The sequence below is a fragment of the Polypterus senegalus genome, chromosome 2, assembly GCF_016835505.1.
Source record: "Polypterus senegalus isolate Bchr_013 chromosome 2, ASM1683550v1, whole genome shotgun sequence".
NCBI lineage: Eukaryota > Metazoa > Chordata > Cladistia > Polypteriformes > Polypteridae > Polypterus > Polypterus senegalus.
In genome coordinates, this window is record NC_053155.1 from 171,908,951 (window position 1) to 171,926,450 (window position 17,500).

Sequence of the window (17,500 nt, forward strand, 5' to 3'; positions counted from 1 at the left end):
GTTGCACTCACCTGAGTTATGGTATGTTTTTCACAGTCAAGCTTTCATGTGCTTCAGTTCTTAACTGATATTGTAATGGCCTGTATTGATAAGCCTGAGGACTGTCCTCTTGCAGGTGTATTATATGAAGCTACTATGATTTTAGGGAGGGGTATGCATGTGTGTGTATGTGTGTTGTGCACGTTTCCATGTAACGCACAAAGCATCTATTGCAATACCCCATGTCTGTGTGTCTGCTGGAAAAATCTCAGCCCCCATGGACCAATTCTGTTGAAATGTGGCATGCTTATTCTTTAAAAGAATTTTGTTAAGACAGTTTAATTTTAGTTACGATATCTCAAATAGATTGTGCTGTACACAGTTTTAAAATTTCAAAACCTCTTAAAAAGCACTAGCAAATTTGCAACCTCATCTATTCTAAAACAAAAAAAAATCTGTTTTACTTCAGCTACAAATTAGTCTAGTGTATCAATTTTATCTTGACAGCAGTAGTATCTACTTGTATATTTTGTATATGTTTCTGTTTTTCACCTCCAATAACTGCTACTGACTACAAACAGACCTCCAGTACAAGTTAATGAAACACTAGAAGACTGTGTTAGTAGGTAGGAAGTTGCAGTCACTGGCTGATTGAGTATGAGTGGGATGCTGACTGAGCTGACATGGCTTGAGTGCAAGCAGAAGAGAAGTAGTGTATTAGCACCTCAGACTTCCCAAAATTTTAATTTGTAACTGGTAAGTTAAATTATTTTCCTAACTGTAAAATATAACATGCAAGCAAAGCAAACAAAACATTATCTATAATAATCAATAAATGACCCTTTGGCATGTAAGCCATTACACACAGTAAATAAACATTTATTCAGTAATAACTTTACACTAAACCAACCTCAAACTTTCATTATCTGTAGATTATAATCATTAACTATTTCACTGACAGTATAATTTACTAGGGTGATTACATTTCCCAGTGACATGGACGTCCTGATTTCACACTATAAACAGAAATAAACAACTGAAAAATATCAAAATATCCTGGTTTTAACAGGCTGCTCAGTTAATTAAGTTGTTTAGCGCTGCAAAGTCATCACAATTTATTTACAACAATGCACACAAAACTTCAAGATTGAATCCTTCTTGATTAGGAGTTTGAACAGCATCGCAAGAAGGACCAAGAAAAACACACAAAAACAGACAGTATACTGTCATTTATTTGTTTCCACTTCAAGAACACTGTGCAATCAGATGTGTTTACTTATGAAAGGGTTTTGTTTTTTTTTTCCTGTGCCTTGATCCATCTCTGATGGGGATGAGAGGCATTAAACAAATAAGGTTTTTTGTGTGGACATACATGCTGCACAAGTGTCCACGTTTGGGACTTTGAATATCTGGTCACATCATAATTTACTATCACAGTGGCACATTCACTTGCTATCCATAATGGTCAGTTGCTCTAATAATCTTTGCCTTTCACTTCTGCTGTTCCCTAATATTTGCCATAACTGAATACCTTTGCAAGTCCACTTTCATGGAAATTATAACAGTTGGATATACTCAAAGAATGAATTAATTACAAAACTCTTTTTTTAATATTATTATTTCAGTTATGTTAATTGGTAATTGCAAACTGTCACTGTGTATGAGTATGTTGTGTGGGTGTGAGTGAGTGAGACTGATCCCTGTGATGGACTATAGAGTTCTGTCCAGTCCTGTCCTAAATGCACCTAAATGTTATACCATGTGCACATTTTCTATCTTTTTGTATTTAATTTCATTTGTTTTTTGTAGCTCCATTTATGTTTTATTTCGGTTGACTGGTTTATCATTTTTAATTATATAGCTTTGGTTACCTCAGTTCTTCTCAATGTTTTGTTAATTGTTTTAATTGTTCAGTTTGTAGGGTTGCAGTCTGTGTGCTGGCTTTAGGAGTTAAGTATAAACCAGGCATAAGTGGCAGTAAGTGTCCAAGGCCAACCCCATACTGTGACATTTGTGGGGAGTATCATGTTAACAATGTACATATTTGAATTGGATATGTTGTTGGTTATGATTTTTGTAGAAGAGATATTTTTATTGGGATTCCAAGATAAAGAAGGTGCTGAGAGTAGGTCATACAGCAGAGAGTCCTTTATAGTGCTGCCACAGGCTTTAGACTTGCAGAGAGTGACAGAGGAAAATGAAGCAATGGATGGGAGAACAGAAAAAAGGCAAGAAAACTACACAAGTGTTGAGATCAGATTTTGCTGGCAATAAATAAAGAATGAAGAGGAAACATTGAAATGAAATCATATAAGCTTGCATATTCTCAGTCCTGTTTCATTAAAAATGTTCAGATATTATAGTTCCACAATTTGACCAAGGAGGAAAATTAACAGGCAGGCCACCAATGTGTAGGCTAAATTATGAAATAAGGGGTGTAGAACTATGTCAATTAGGGCAGGAGCTCAGATGCCTTTCCACCCTGGGCCAAATGTTGAAGATCATATCATAGAATAAGGCCCTGATTTGATGAGCATGCCTTAAGTTTTAAAGTAGTGAAGGGAAGATTTGAACGAGATCTGAGAGCCACCAAGGTGGATCCAATAGTAAGCCAAGAAGGAGGGTTATCCAGAGGATTTTAACAGTTCCAAATAAATTTTGGCACAAAGGCATCACAAAGATCAGAAAAGCATTTTTAATAGGGTGTTTTAGTGCCAAAATAGGTGGGTCTTCCTTCACCAAGCCAGATGTAATGTCAATGGTCCATGGAGGAGTTCTCCTTGAGAGAAAGACAGGTAATGACTGTATGGTGACAGAAATCAATCATACGAAGATAATGTTAATAAAGATTTATACTCACAATACTGAACTACACGTTGGGCGCTATAAAGTACATACACATAACACTCACGCATACAACACTGCTAATAGTAACTATGGCATAGGCAAAACCAAAATAGCAAACATTTGAATTTCCATGATAATATACTCAAGGTATAATGATAAGAGCATCTGCTATAGGTGATTGCCATATTCCCAGAGAAGACAGCAGCTGAGAAAAGATGTTTTCAAAAAGTAGCAACATTTTGAGCAGGCACCTGCTTTTGTTGATCAGTGTAGCTCAGATCTGAGGGCAACTGTTTCTTCTGAATGTGCCAAGCTAGTATGTCTCTTTGTTTAAAGGAACTGTCCATGTGCAGATAAGGCTGTACATGTAGGAAACTATATTAAAGTACAGATGAATTTCCATGATAAAACTCTCGGCATAGTTGGCAGGATTTTGGGGTAGCCATGGCTCATAGTTTTCATGAACTGGGGGTCCTAAAAGCACATACATAAGTTCCATACATATTTCCAAAATTGCCCACTGGGCATTACTGTCAAAACACCAGCTGGAAACAAAAGAGGCCTTGAAGAACCTTTATAAAATAAAATGTATTTTTAATAAAAATGCTCTGCAGCACAAGAAGCTTCTTACAGCACAAAAGGAATTGCCCGAGAAGACAAGGCAATCCACAGTAAACACAGTCCCAATACAGAATCCCAAGTTGAAGTCAAAAACAGAGCACAGGTTGAAAAATCCTGGAAATCACAATAAGCACAATGCAAACACAAGTAAACAGTCCACACCCTGGTACATTCAAAATTATCTGCCAGGAACTATGGGAGCACCTCTGGATTTATAGGGCGGAGGGCAGTTTCTGGTGGCGATTGGCAAGTGGCCACATCTCTTGGGGGACCACCCAAAAACACATTGAAAATAACCATTGTATACTCACAGACAAAAACAAAGAATAATGCGCATAATAAACAAAAGAAACATCAACATAAATAAGTGGCACAAAAATGGACAAAAGAGACAAGAAATGCAAATTTAAGCCCTAACCATGGGAGAAACACTGGCTGAAACATGACAACAGTTACTTTAGAGTATAGCTTTTTTTTTTTTTAGGTAACATGGTTATTTTATGGTCTAATGTACTTCACATAATCAACAGCAGGTTTTTTGGAATTAGAATGGCTAATGTTAGTTTTAAATGTACATGCCTATCAGATAAGGAGAAGAAAGCACCATCTGCAAAGAAACAGAGTGTCAGTATGCCTGACTGCCGTTCAGGTTTTAATTTGGGCTGCTTGTGCCAAGGTAACAAGGGCTATACTTCTGGGGTGCTATAAAACAGATACTGTATATTAAATTACATATACATTTTTATGATAAAACAATGATTGTATCACATCCCAATAATTCTGCATCTCATATACCTGAACAGAGCCTGTGGAGCACTCACTGATCACGTGAGACTGACAATGTTTAATTCCTGTCTTCTTTTGCTTTATATTCTGAAATCTGTTTTTGCATTCTGTATTTTTTTTTTCTTTTGGTATTTCAATCATTTGACATTTTTGAATTTTTGCTTCTTTTTGAATTTATTTATCTGATTAATAAATGTCATTAATATTTTTTTAAGTATTAGTGTGGCCAGGTTGTAATAGTCACCCCTTGTTGTTAGTGTAAATCATAACAATATTGTCATAGTATCATTTTATGTTAAATAGATCATTACACTAGTTTGCCACATATGAATAGCAAATGATACACATCTAAACCATAACTAGTAATTACTCATTATACTGTATTCATGTGGATGCTGAAAAGAATGTATTAAACCTTATAATGCTTATATTAGCAAGGTTTTACAGCAAAACAGAGGTTCTCAGTGAAAACACAACCATAGTCATCTTCACATATTTTGCAGGGCATTACACTTCCAAAGAACCAGTTAAGCCACATCACATTTGTGGGCTGAATTTCACACCAACTACAACAATGTTTCTGGCTGAGACTATTATTCTTTTTCACCAGAGTGAATCAGGGTTAAGTATTGTTTTTCCATTATAGGTTAGGCCACACACAACGTGAACCTAATATTACTCCGTTATTTAAACATCAAAGGACTCCATCATGTGTTACCTTAGATATGTCACAACTTCTGAGGTAATGCTTTATAAATAGAAAAAGTACAATGTGATATCTGAATCACTAAGGAAAACTGTACTGTTTGTGTCTTATAGATACTGGCATTACAAATAAATATTAAATGTACTATGTATTATTAAAACAAGTAAATTTTAAAACAAACAATTATTATTCACTGTAATAATCATGATAATCATATTTGTAAAAAAAAATGGCACTGGTATAGGCTACAGTATATATATCACATAAAACTGCATTTGATTCATCTGGACTAGAAATAATTTCAACGTTGCAAATTAGTTATTTTCTTTGTTCCCATTTAAAGTTGTTTCCTATATAGGAATATTTCACATAAATACAGTTGACAGTAACTGCTTCTTTTATTTACTATTATTGTTTATTTTATATAGTTAGTGTTTACATTATTATAAAGCACTTCACACAGCAATCTATGGTATAACAGGAAAGTATAACAAAGATTTATAGCATAAAATAAAAGATAAAGATAGTGACAACAAAAATTCGCTATACATCTATATATAATTCAAAAAGAAAAAATGTTTTCAATCATTTTCAGAATTTATTGAAGAAGTTTAGTCTTAAGGATTGATTTATATCCTGGTACAGATGAATGTAGGCAAAAAGCTGACTTAGTGTTCTTCAAAACAAGGACAGTACATCTTTAGGCCATTTGAATGGTTTATTTTTGAAGATCTGAAATTATTGCAGATTTTCAAAGGGTGAGAAGCATATTAGGGCTTTAGTTTCAGGACTAAAAAACCCTTAGAAGATACAATCAGGTCAACATGTTTTAAAGAGAAAATCTCAAACTGACAGAGCATTGTGTTGTTTGGATAAACAATAACGTAAAGCCTAAGACTGTTTAATGGTTGCATACAGTATCCAAGTATTACCTGCCATTTAATTAGGGATCCATCTTGTCAAAAACGTGACAATAAAAATTTGCAGCAACACGATTTTGATCTCTGCTGAGCCTTTAAAGATCGCAGTACGTTTTGCACAGTGCAACAGATGACCCAGTGTGCCAGGTTTGCCAGTGGATTTGACTAGGATATTCAAGTTTGACTTTTTAACAAGAGTACATTTCTTGTCTGAAAACAGTGGGAGTTAAAGTGGCCCGGTTTGGATTCAACTCTTTAGATGCATGTTAAATCCCACGGTTCACTGGTGCAGATAACCAATCAAGTGAGCCAGGTTTACCAGAGAATTAAATTAGTGAACCCACATTTACTCAATACGTGAAATATGTATTCCTCTCATAACTTGTGTGAATAAGAAGCGACGGGCTAGTAAGTAGATGGCTGACTAATGTCATTTCCTTTTACTATAAATTAGTGCAGTGGTTAGCGGTGCTGCTTCGCAGATTTAACGATCTGGGCTAGAATGCATAGCCTGCTTTTATAAAGTTGCCAATATCCATTTCTGTGGGCTGTAACTGTGTGAGGAAAACATCAGACTGTTCAGTAATATGTCCTGTTTCCAGAAAATGATGTACAGTAGCATGCAATGGTATTTAGTGCTCATCTGAATGTATGCAGCACACACAAAGTATTGGCCGGTGCGACCTTAAAGTACCTGGGGCCTCATGTATAAACGGTGCGTACGCACAGAAATGTTGCGTGAGAATGTTTCCACGTTCAAATCGCAATGTATAAAACCTACACTTGGTGTAAAGAAACACACTTTTCCACGGTACCTCATACCCTGTAGTACACAAGTTCTCCGCTTGGTTTTGCAGACTGGCGGCACCCAGCGTCAAAGCAGTGCTACTGTTCCTGTGTGGTTACCCTTTATTTCTTAGAACCACATTCCTGACATGGCTTTATAAATACATTGAAACTAACCGCATATTATTTATTAGTGTAATGCATCTGATTGTAATTAACCTGTAACAATATAATGGTCCAGGGAATAGCCATAGTATTCCAAATACCATAACTGTTTTAGCGTTGTTACTCTCACTGCACCTTTGAGAGATGCCCCTTAATGCAACATGTCAAACTCAGGCCCCCTCAACTTAAGGAGAAAGTAGGTAGTAGAACATTTGCTCTGTCTCTCTTTTAGAGCAGTGATTCTCAGCTCCAAACCAAGGAGCCTCTTGCAGCTGCAGGTTTATGTCCAAACTAACTTCTGCTTTTAAGTGGACTCCTTCTTTAAATAAGTCATCTGTCCTTGGCCAGTTTGTTTTGGTGTTAATACAGATATTACAGTTTTAAATATTTATAGGAATTTAGCAAGCATTTATTTTTGTGATGCTAATTAATGTTTTCACCTTGGTTTTTAATATTTTCATCATCCACACTATCAGGCTTTTCAAGGTGTTTTCATTGTTTAAGCCATTATTTACTAATAAATACACTAATGAGACTAAGATCCAGCTTCCAGCTTCTGTTTGTACAGGTTTTTGATAATTACCATTATTAGAATTCAATTAAGGGAGAAAATGACACAGAAAAAATGTGAATGAAAAGAAAAAAAAATTCTTATAAGTATAAATCTTAAACTGCTGTTTTCTGAATACTGAATAAAAAAGAAAAAATACCCCTTAAACAATAAGATCAATTTAAGGTAGAATGATTGTGAAACTTTTTGGAGCAAAACCTGCAGCTAAAGGGAGCTCCAGGAATGTGTTTTAGAACCACTAATGTGCACCTTTAAAGTGTTGTGGGATGAATCTGTAGTCCAGAGGGGGAGAGACAGGTTGGCTGCAGGTGAACTTGAGCCCTAGATAGGAGATGCACACTGTCCAGGGACATCAACTCTAGAGCAGGAAGTGTCCATCAAATTTCATGACCCTGAGGAGCTGGGCAGTGACTCTCATAACTCAGACTCAGGAAGCAGACAGGGATGTTAAATCCCAGCAGGTAACCTCTACGTTAGCCCTCACAAATGTGGAGGAAATGATAGTAGGGACTTAGTTATTAGAGGTACTGATACACAGTTTTGCTCCAGTGATTGACAGTCTCATATGATGTGTTGCTTTGCAGATGTCCAGGTGAGAGACATCCTTAGGTGTACAGATAGGCCTCATGCCAGAATGGTGGTACATCTAATTGTCATTGCCCACACTGGAATAAGCGACAAGCATAATCTGACAGTCCTGCTATCTAAGCGAAAGGGGTTAGGTGCTAAACCGAAGAGAAAAATTCAGGCAAGACTGAGAAGGTTAGAAAGTTTAACATGTGGCTCAAAATTTGGTATACTGCCAGGAGTGGGTGCATATGAACTAGAGAGATGCTGATGTATTTGAAAGGAGCTAAGGAGCTAAAAAAAGAGGTATCAAACGAAAAATCAGCTGTATAACATGTACAACACCATTAATATCAGGATTAACTACATAGCCACTGATGATGCAAGGGCAATGGTTAAAATGGGCAATAAGAATGTTAAAAAGTAGTTAAAGAGGAATATTGCATGAAAATGTAAAAAAATTATACAAAGATTCCTTTAGGATTTTCGTAGTAAAAAAGCAGTCAAGAACGAAGTGAAGTGCATAAGAGTGATATTAAATATATAAAAAATGAAATATCAGATGCTGTGATGTTTTCTAAAGTTCTGCTATGTAAAGAAGTTGATAATTTCCCTGTAGCTACAGGGACTATTACTGATGTACTCAGGATGTTTAAATTTGCCCCTTATGGCATATTTTTCAGAAATTAGTGCACACTAGGGAAATTTCTTTAAGCTGAAGCTAGTCAATGTCAGGCCACTCCTAATAAGTAAAGGCCAGTATGCTTATCATGTATCACGAGTAAATCAATGGAAGCAATCAGAAAAGAAAAGACTGAGAACAGGTGTATAAATAAGCAGTCAAAAAGAATCAGACAGTGGCGATTGTGTTTCACTAATATGCTGGAATTCTATGAAAAATCAACAAAAGTATTTGAATACAGGGGTGCGCACAGTATTATTAATCCCGAGTTTCAATAAGCTTTTCATAAAATATTCCATGATAGGCTAGTGGGAAAACCAAAAGGGTTGGTTATTCAAAGAGCAGTGTGTAGACAGATGCAGAACAGGCTCAAAAATAGAAAGCAAAAGGTTATGGTGATAGGAACTTTTCTCAAATTAGACATTGTTTAAACTAGTGTGCATGATGGATCACTGCTGGAGCTGTTGCTCTATTTAATTTATATAAATGATTTTGATGAAATTATTACACATACAAGTAAACATGTTAGATTTGAATACACAATGTGGGATCTGAAACTAAAAAGTACAGCTTATGAAAAGGACCTGGGAGTTAGAAAGGACTTTTCACTGTCCAGCATCAGACAGTGGACAGAAGCTAACAGGATATTGGAGTACTGAACACAATGAGTCAAAATGTTATTCTTAAAATATATAAAGCACTATTGAGGCTTCATCTCTAATACCCTATGAAGTTATGGTTTCAGTATTAAAATGAAGATTATCATGTAAGGCATAAGCTATTTAAAAAATAAGTATGATGGAAAACAAAATATTCTCTTGATAAATCTTTTTAAAGCAACTAATTTTGAAACTGATCCGTTTTTTTAATATCTAAAATGTCAGTCAATCATTTGCTAACCTGTTCATTCCTGAACAGGGCTGTTGTTGTGAGGGAGCCTATCCCAGGTAGCCAAGCAGGAAAAAACCCAGGACCAGTCCATCAGAGGGTGAACACACCCACACAAACCAAACACAAGGGCCAAAGTACCTAACGTGCATGTCTTTGGACTGTGGGTGGAAACTGGAGCACCTGGAGAGAACCCACGCAGATACAAGGAGAACATGCAGACTCCATGCAGGGAAAACCCAGGATGGGGACCCTGGTCTCCTTACTGTGAGGAAGCAGCGCTACCACTGCACCACCATTCTGCCCTTCTTATAACATACTATATATAAATATATAAATACTACAGATTTATCAGATTCTGCTATGAAATTATTCCTTCAATTTGGCTCTCTAGTTTAAATTTCAGCCAAAATATGGCGTAGTTTTACACAGTGATTGCCATGCAACCTGTGGACTTGAAGCACTGAGATCCTTCCAACATTATTTTAATATGCTGCTAATGATAACACAATTAAAATCTGGGGAAACTAAAATAAATACAAGTAAATTTGTATGGATGTTTTGAAAATGATTTTACATTTATTAAGTTAATGAATATTACAATTTGATTCCTTTATTTTGTTTGAACACATTAGCTTGTCCACTTAAAATTACTTTAAAATATACCATAATGTATGTGCCAGTAAATCAATACACTTGAAGTGAAATAAATACATGTGAGAGTAAATTGAAAGATATGTATAAAATCCAGCATATGTGCAAATGAACCAACAGAAGATGTAAGCAAATCAACAAACATGCTGCCAAATCAAAGAAGGTGTACTGCAATTAACATGTACTCTTTCAAACCAGTAATGCGCAAAATCAAACCTACACAGCTGTATTGAAACCAATAATACTGCATGGACAGTCATCTGTTTGAGGTGTAATGAAATTATCATTCTCACCAGTAAACAGGTCTACAGCAGGTTTAATGAAATATATACACCAGTAAAACTACAGGCATCTGAATAAATCAAAGTATAAACCATAATAACCCATTTCTGTGCCACACGTTAACCATATCTGAATTGACACAGAAAAAATATGTGCTCCTGCAAGCTTTTCAAGGTGTATTGAAATGAATGTATGTCTAAGCAATCTTTGTACTAAAACCAGTATATGGCCACAAAAAACAGACTTCTACTGAACCCAAAGTATGCACTAGAAAGTTGACGATGAAACCAGTGAATGCGCCAAAAACTGACCAAGTTAAACCAAAACCATTACTGATATATGTACCAGCAAACTGATCAAGATGTTGTGAAACCAAGATATAGGATGAACCAGAGGTGGGTAACTTCAGTCACATAATCTGACTCAAGCTGGACTCAAATCTTAATTTTAGTAATTTGCGACTTGCTTAAAAATATTTTAAAAAAAGGCTTTACTTGACTTGAACTTGATTATTATGTGACTTGTGACTTGAATTGGAGTTAAGATAAATGACTTACAAAGTCTCATATTCTATCACCATAATTATTATTTTTTAAATTGACTTCCTTTATATTACATGCTGTTGATATACTTTTCATGTTCAATACCTGCATACATGATCAAGACTAATAAACGTGTTGTAGTGCAAAAACAATACTGGGATCAACAATAAGAATGATCAATTTTGGCTATCGTCAATTTATGGCACACTGTACTGCAAAGAATAGAAATGCCATCTGCAAGACCAGCGGGTCAAAATTCACCGACATGACAACATCGGTAGACTTTATTTGTCTTGACTTCGACTTGGTTGTTGATGGCTTGTGACTTTACTTGGTCTTAAGATAAATGACTTACAAAGTCTTGTGTTATGTACCCACAGTTATTAATTTTTAAAATGACTTCCTGTAATTTACATTCAATTAATATGCTTTTCCCACTGCATCAAGTCATCAAGATTAATCAGTGTGTTGAAGGGAAAACACAATGGAGGGATCAACGGCAAGGATTATCAATTTTGGATATTCTCAATTTACCGCAGATTACACTGCAAAGAAAGGGAATGGCTTTGTGCAATATCGGTGGGTCAAAAATCATCATCATGACAACAACATTTTGAAATTTTATTTGTCATTTCAAAATTTATAAAGACGGCTACAGTTGTTAGAGGTCTGGCTCCAAATACAGTAATTGATGTGCCATTGATCCAGCTAATTTACAACTTCAGCCTGTCTCCCTGACCACATGTCAACTCCACTGTTTCACTGACCACATTTCATGCTGCTTCTCTCTAACCCTGATGTACACTCTCAGACACTGATTTGAGTCACCCACTCCCCACATGGGTTGCAAGTGCAACACACAGTCCACTTGTATTCCCATTTTTGTTAAGTGTTGATCCAAGTGAGGCTCTATACCACATTTAAGCCACACAAACAATCCTGCAAAGACTGTTTCAAATGCTTTATTATACAGTAAGTATAATGTTTCCTAAACTTTGTGCAAGGCGTGCTGTTATGGCCAACATCACAACCCTCTTCTGTAGCTCATAGATATTTTTCAGAATGGACTGAAATGCTATAGTAAGCTACCTGAGCTACAAACAGCATGTATTAGATACTGTTTAGATGGGCAAGACATTTAGATACTTAAACTAAGTAATATCAGAGTTAAGATTGCTTTAACTCTAACTCATTGGCTGTATACCAGTATGCAGAGTTCTCTTTCTTGACCTTCATGGTGTTTCATTGTAATGAGGCAACTCTGATTTGCTTTATGGGAGATAAGGAAAAAATAAAGACTGCTAGATAGAGTCCTCCCTGCAACATGGAGGTGCTCCAAATTCCTGTAGGGCATCATGGACAATGGAGTTTAACTTAACAGCCCTGCTGGATACTGTGGGGGCCACCAGAGGACGCTGCAGGGAGGCACGAGTGTTTCTATTATAGCCCAGAAGTACTCCATAGTCCGGTCTGAAGAAAAAGAAGAGTTTCCATCTGACCCAGAAGTACTATGGAAACACATAGACTGGAGGACAGAAGCACTTCCGGGTCAAGGACTATAAAAGGACTATGGGAAACCCAGCAAGCTGAGCCGGAATTAGGAGGGAGTGTGACAGTGCTGCTGGGTGGAGAGGAGGATTTATTATTGATTTATTGTGATTATTATTGAGTATTATTGTGTATCCTAGAGGTGGAGGTGTTTGTGCACAGTATTACAGAAATTAAATTCATTTCTTATATTTTACCTGGTGTCTGGACGTGTTGTCTGCGGGTTTGGAGTAGTGACAGCGCCCTCTACTGTCACAATATATATAAATACACAGTCCAATACTGCAAAGGACACAAAAACAGTAATTAAATGGAGCCCAAAAATAGTGACTATATACAGTATTTACAGTGCTGGCTGAAAGTCCAAAATAAAAAGAAAAATGCACACAAACTAGTGAAACCCATATATACACAAAAACCAAAATGAAGCTGTCTTCCTCCACACTCATCCAAGTCAGGATGCTGCTCCTTCAAACAGTGTATACTGCAGGATTCACCAAAAAAAAAAAAAAATTCAAAATATGGAAAAACAGAAAAAGTGTATATACAAAAATAAACAGTGCACCAATAACCATAACCCAATAAATACCTCCATCAAAGTTATATATATATACTAAATATACTAATAAAAGGCAAAGCCCTCACTGACTGACTGACTGACTGACTGACTCATCACTAATTCTCCAACTTCTCGTATAGGTAGAAGGCTGAAATTTGGTAGGCTCATTCTTTACAGCTTACTTACAAAAGTTGGGCAGGTTTCATTTCGAAATTCTACGCGTAATGGTCATAACTGGAAGGTATTTTTCTGCATATACTGTAATGGAGTTGAGCTCGAAAGCCGTGGGGGGCGGAGTTTCGTGTGACATCATCATGCCTCCCAAGTAATCACGCAGTACGTAGAAAACCAGGAAGAGCTCCAAAAACCGCTGAAGAAAACATACATTATATAATTAAGAAGGCAGCGAAACAATTAGAAGCGAGCGAGTGACATATAAAACCATATTCAGCGGCTCACGTGAACTGAAGCAGTGTGCAGACAAAAAACAACAGTTTCAAAGAGTGCTGAACAAAAACCAAATTACACTGCTACGCTCAAATAGATAAACCACACGCCGTGGCGCAATAGTAGAGGCTTCGCCTCTAGCGCAGCGTCGAGGTTCGATTCGAGAGGGATGCACTGAGTATATCGCGTGCTTCCGATTCATTTTAGCTTTGCATCCCCTTGGTTTGAGACATATGAAAAAATATGCGGTTAACGCAGAAAGACAGATCACCAATTGAAGCTTTATGAATAATGGATACTTTATTCGCGATCAATGATTGTTTTGGTAAAGCCATACTCAGTGTATTCATTAGATGAACAGTAAAAAGTAAGAGCGAGGGAGGGTAACTTATTGAGGCACGCAGGCAAAACCACAATAGCACGGGCTCGATGTACTGTAGTGCGTCAACTCGATCTGAATTGCGATCACATTTGAAAAATATATCTTTTCAAGTTCTATTTAGTCCATATGTGTCAAACTCAAGGCCAGCAGGCCACATCCGGCCCGGTGTGTAATTATATCCGGCCGCGAGATCATTTTATATATTATGGTTATTAATGGCCCGGGGATATGAAGCGCTGGTAACACAACAAACTACAGATCCCATAATGCAGCGCTTCAGCTGCCTTGCGAACACTTACCGCGTTAATCAAGTCTAGCTTATGATGCTGCAAGTTATTGCGAAGCTAGCCCACACGATGCCAAAGAGAAAAGGTGATTCTGAACATAGAGCCTTTAAAAACCGATGGGAGGCTGAGTATATGTTTACTGACATTGCCGGTAAACCCGTGTGTCTCATTTGTGGAGCTAATGTGGCTGTAATTACAGAATTTAATCTAAGACGGCACTATGAGACAAAACATCAAGATAACCTGAAAGACCTGAATGCAATGCACAAGATACAGAAAGCAGAAGAGTTAAAGAAGAATCTGACACTTCAGCAGACGTTTTACCGTGCAAAATCACAAAGTGATTTCAAGTGAAGCTACTTTTATGGAAGACACAAATGCACCAGTGCAACTTGCCCCACTTTCCCTGTTGCCAAGTAATGTTGAAACAAGTCGGCACTACGGTGTTCCCAAATACGCACTTTGCTGATAAACTGAGCACGCTGCGCACTGAGTTCGCATGGCGCTTTGTTGACTTTGAAGAACAAAAAAAGAATTTCGAGTTGTTTCGCAACCCATTTGCCGTCGATGTGGAAACTGCACCTGTGCAGATTCAGATGGAGGTGATTGAGCTGCAGTGTAATGGCACACTGAAGGCAAAGTACGATACTGCACGGCCCGCACAGTTTATTCACTCCATTCCCACAAAAATGCTCCAGCTCCGTCTACATGCGGCTCGAACCTTGTGCATGTTTGGTAGCACATATCTGTGTGAGAAGCTCTTCTCAGTCATGAAGACTAACAAAACAGCACACAGGAGTCGCCTCACTGATGAGCACCTGCAGTCCATCCTGAGAATCTCCACAACACAGAACCTCACACCAAACATAAATGAACTTGTTGCCAAAAAAAGATGCCAGGCGTCCAGCTCTGATAAAATGACATGAGCAAAGACAACTGAATGATTTGATTTGTTATTGCTGAAAAGAACAAATTTTATTTATATTTCCAGGTTTTGTTATGCACCATGTTCATATTTGAATTTGTATAATTTTGACAGGATATATTTTTATGGAGAGCAAAATTTTTCGGGATATTTAAAATTTAAGTTTATTTTTATATAAAATTACATAAGAGTAAAGAAATTTGAATGTTTGTTCTTTTAACGTTTACTTTATTTCTAACTTGTATAATTTAGACAGGATATATTTTTATGGAGAGCAAAATATTATAAGTTATTTAAGGTTTGAGTTGATTTATTCGAATAATATTCTGTTGACTAAATAAAAATTCCTTCTATTTAAAATTTAAATAGAACTTGAACAGATACGATAGTTCATAATATCCACGCAGCACTACAGTAAGTGCGTAGGAGCAGGAGTCATCTGTTTTAACAAGCAGCGTATTGCACTGATACGAAATAGCCTGCCCATTTAATTATTTAGGAATGGATAAATAAATTAAGATTTTGTACAAATAATGTTTTTCATTTTTCTTCCTTCATGGATTCTGGCACCCCAACAGTTGCTCGCACCACAAAGACAGTATATATATGTGTGTGTGTATATGTATATATGTATATATGTATGTATATATATGTTTATATATGTGGATGTATATGTATATATGTATGGATATGTATATATATATATGTTTATATGTGTGTGTGTATATATATATATATATATATATGACAGCAACACTCATCACTCACAACATTGACAAAACAATTACATCGACAATCATGTTACGTTATTTTCAAAATGTTTCCTTTTCTTTTCATTACTTCTTTAACACACTACTTCTCCTCTGCGGCTGGTATTTTGCTAGTATATATATATATATATATATATATATATATATATATATATATATATACATATACAAGAAAAAATATTTACAATAATCAAGGCACAAGCCATAGTGCTTGGTATAAGTTAAGACGCAGTTCTACCAAGTACCTTTCTGTTGGCAAGATCTAGCCAGAAGACCCCTCTACAGGCCGTACTTCCCTTTTGTATATTCGTGCATCTACTAAAAGTGATGTCTCCTGCCCTGCACAATTAGTATAAAAGTTCAAGCAGCCAGTGCACACACGCGCACGCATAGCTGTGCTGGCTTTTGAGATGCAGATTCCTTGACGATCCATAGGGTGGTGCTGTATACTAACACCTCTTCTCCTCCTCCCTCTGCAGACCGAATGATTGACAACCTTGCCATCTCTGACGTTACTTCTGGCGTCACCTAGACCCACCTCTTCCTGCCTGACCTGTTAATGGGAAATGTTGCTCTCTTGTGGCAGTCACTCTTGAGACTCGTGACATTTCTTTTCTCTTTATAACACATTTAAAACTCACATTTTGTTTTCAATTATACAGCGTGTTACATAACCCAAATCTATATAGATATGATATTAAAAGCTGATATCCCTCCCTTAGTGATATGATGGTAAAAATCACATAGGAGAAATGATGGGTTACGCTGTATAACAAACGAAGGAAGCCAATGGGAAGAACCCAGTTCAGGAGTGGGGCCCGGTGTGTAGAGTCAGCCAATTTCGCTGCTGCATTGGAAGGATTTTCAGGATCAGATGGCGTTATCTCCCAACCGTTTATCGGCTTCAAAGATGTGCCAGGCAATGTTCCAAGGCTTTTTACTCTTTCTTCATGTGCAGGACCCCACTTAGGTGAATCATGCCATTCAAAAAAGGAAAAAAGAGGATACAATTTTATGCTGAGTTTGACACACAGAAATAGTATACAATGGCCATCAGTCTGACTGCACATTTCACAGTTGCCACGGTCTTGTCTTAAAATGCTTGCCTAGCAGTTCTTATATGGTGAACCCTGTGCTAAATCTGGCTCTGTGCATGTGAGTAGAAAAGGCAGGTTTATAAAATATATTTGTACAGAGCACAGTGACATATTAAACTTATACATTCATTAAAGATTGCCTCTGATTTTCTTACAATTTGTACACTGTACACACTACATGACTTAATCTGCACACTGCATATTCAGCATCAGCTCTATTTACTATGTAGCCAGTTATTTGCTGTGTCACACATATGCGACTAGGAGGTAGCTGAGTGGACCAAGTGGAGGTAATTACCGCCAGGCCAGGGGTGGCAGGGTGCACTAAACCTACCTTTGTTACCTCTACAGGCCAAATACGGGAAAACCTGCCTGATTCTATATCACTTCTGTTTCCAGCGCCCAGACTGATGTCACTTCCAGTTCCAGCCACCCAGACTGATGTCACTTCCGGCTCTGGTGCCCAGACTGACATCACTTTCGCCTTTC